This window comes from Tribolium madens, unplaced genomic scaffold, assembly GCF_015345945.1.
Source record: "Tribolium madens isolate multiple individuals breed KSU strain unplaced genomic scaffold, Tmad_KSU_1.1 Scaffold_3;HRSCAF=73;Tcas5.2_LG2, whole genome shotgun sequence".
NCBI lineage: Eukaryota > Metazoa > Arthropoda > Insecta > Coleoptera > Tenebrionidae > Tribolium > Tribolium madens.
The window spans coordinates 13488461-13491293 of record NW_025401006.1 but is presented as its reverse complement, the minus strand read 5'-3'; the positions used below and the strand labels follow the sequence as shown (position 1 = coordinate 13491293).

General features: G+C 33.4%; 1 protein-coding gene across 1 annotated transcript in view; it reads left to right on the top strand.

The window, feature by feature from the left end:
* Positions 1-947: 947 nt before the first annotated feature.
* LOC123007557 overlaps positions 948-2833 on the top strand; it is a 7556-nt gene continuing 5670 nt past the window's right edge. The window contains exons 1-2 of the mRNA XM_044402926.1: positions 948-1087; positions 1408-1652. The gene's annotated coding sequence lies outside the window, so the exon portion shown is untranslated. The remainder of the gene's footprint in view (positions 1088-1407; positions 1653-2833) is intronic.

Here is a 2833-nt window from a genome sequence, read left to right as displayed (position 1 = left end):
AAAAATTTCTTCACAAGGAGAATAGAGATAAGAACTAATTGATCTAAATAAAGTCAAAATTTACTTACTTCTTACTAAAACACTACTACTAAACACTTATTATTATTTATTTTGTTTAAAAAAAAATAGAAAAAAATTGTTTTAGGCAGGGTTCGAACTTCAACTTTTCGAGTTGGTGTCATTTATGACGTGACAGCTTGTCAAAAATTGTGGCCCAACTGTCAATTTTAATAAATTTTTGCGTTTTTGTGTTTATTATAATGACTTCAAAAGTAAATTTAAATGCGCTTCAAAATTTTATGTGTGGTATTAAAAATGTTGTCATTTTCACAAAAATAAATTTATAAATAAATAAATATATTTTTTTATTACTGTGAAGTGGTTAAACTATCACACTTTTTGATCACTTATCAATCTTATTATTATTTATTTTGTTTCTTTAAAAAAAATAAGAAAAAAAAATGTTTTAGACAGGGTTCGAACTTCAACTTTTCGAGTTGGTGTCATTTATGACGTGACAGCTTGTCAAAAATTGTGGCCCAATTGTCAATTTTATAATTTTTTGCGTTTTTGTGCTTATTATAATGACTTTAGAAGTAAATTTACATGCGCCCCAAATCCTTGTCCTGTGTGTTTTCTGCGTACAATAAAAACATTGTTATTTTCACCAAAACAAATTGTTAGAATGCCTTAAAATGTATATTTTGGGTCTAGTCTTAATGTTTATTTGATACGCAATTCTAGGTCAAAAATTGTGCAATTTTGTGCGAGACATAGAAAAGCCTCCTGTGCCCCAAAAGCCATTTTGTTATCAACTTTCTATTTTTGGAAATGAGTGATAAGACTCCGTGTTATCACTCCAGCAAATTTCCAACAATTTAAAATCAAATATTGAAACGTTCCTCGGAAAGTCAATAAAATAACTCTCTCCGGACACGCGCACACCTCTCGCGTCTTTTGCCCGTGCGCAGTTCTCGCGGGATTCCTCCTGATTGGCACTGGCCATTGTGCCTGGCTGCCATGTTTTGTTAAACTGTGGGGTGTGTTGAAGAAATTACACGTTTTAACATCAACCCCGTACTTTAAGGTAAGTCCAAAACCGCCCCCGCGCCCATCTCCAACCCCACAAACCCCCCAATTGCGAGTCACGCGCTGCTTTTCCCCCCAACGCGACCAAATCGCTCGTTGTGCAATCCAATGGCGCATTTCCACGAACTGGGGCCCCCTTGAGCGGTTTTCGCGCTGCGGCGTAGTAGGCTGTTTGACATTTGGTGAAAAACGCCATTTTTTTTTATTTGGTTGTCATTGTCATAGTTGGTTGTGGAAATGGTTTGGTGCGTCCTTGTGTGGTTATTTTTAACCATTGGGGCCTTTGAACCGCTCAATTGACGGTTTGGTGTGTTGCAGGTTCGCCACAATGGGGGCTGCAAGAACTCAAGTGCAGTGAATCAACGAACAAATTATTATTTTTGATGTTGACTTGGTTTGCATTTTTTTGATTTCGTTATGGGCACCGTTTTCAAGTTATAAATTTACGATGCGTCACGAAAAGCGGTCGCAAGCTAGTGGAAGCCCCCTGAAAATCGAGACGCATACCTCACGTGAACCACTCAATTGCTGCATGGCTGATCATCATTACTATTTTTTATAAAGTAAGTAGATTTGTAGTTAAATTGCAAGTGATACGCCCTCTTTGGTATTTGGAACGCCGGGTCCCAATATGATTTTCAAGCGAATTCGGTCTAATCTCGGTAGAATTGCTCCAAATTAAACTATTAGATAATAATTTTAGCAATGACAAGAATTTTATTTGTTGTGAGTTGTAATCGTGGTATTGACATTGGCCACAGCGCCACCTACGTACGCGCCTCCAGCCATTTTGTAAACAGGAATCTGCACGTCTTTTGTTTTTTCATACGCTACTGTCTTTTGTTTTCGAGTTATCTACAATTTATTTTTGGCAAACTAAAAGGTTTCAAGTTAGATTTTTTACTGTTTTTATGTGTGATTCATAAAATACAGTGGAACCTCTATTTCTCGAAATTTCCATAAGCCGAAGTGATTGGCTGGTTTATAGAAATAAATCAATGTTATTTTCCCTTGATAGGTATATTGAACTTTTTTTGGTCGATTTTTTTTTTGAAATTCTGTCTGTTTACATGAAATTTAAAGTCAGTGAAAGCTTTTCCGAAAAAAAGGAAAAATGTATCAGGCAGTCTTTAATAAAAGATTTTTTGTCACCTTGAAAACAAATGAGTAAAATCTATATCTCCATACATATGCAATTTTAATTTTTGGGGTACCTAACAATTTATTACATACTTTATAAATAAAATAATATATAAAAATTTGGCAATAATTCGACTTAAAAAGGTTGTACTGTATGTATTTTGATCATGTTTTTGATAAACGGTAAATTTTTAAAGAAAAACAAAATAACTAATTTTTGACAAACTAAAAGGTTTCAAGTTAGATTTTTTACTGTTTTTATGGGATTCATAAAATACAGTRGAACCTCATTGAATCGAACCTCTATATCTCGAATTTCTATAAGTCGAAGTGGTTAATAGAATCAATGTTATTTTCTCTTGAACTTTTTTTTGTCGAATTTTTTTGAAATTCTGTCTGTTTACATGAAATTTAAAGTCAGTGAAAGCTTTTCCGAAAAAAAGGAAAAATATATCAGGCAGTCTTTAATAAAAGATTTTTTTTGTTACCTCGAAGACAAATGAGTAAACACTATATCTTCATTCGTATGCAATTTTAAATTTTTGGGGTACTTTAACAATTTATGTTTATTTATACATATTTTATGTCATAAGAAGTTAATTTT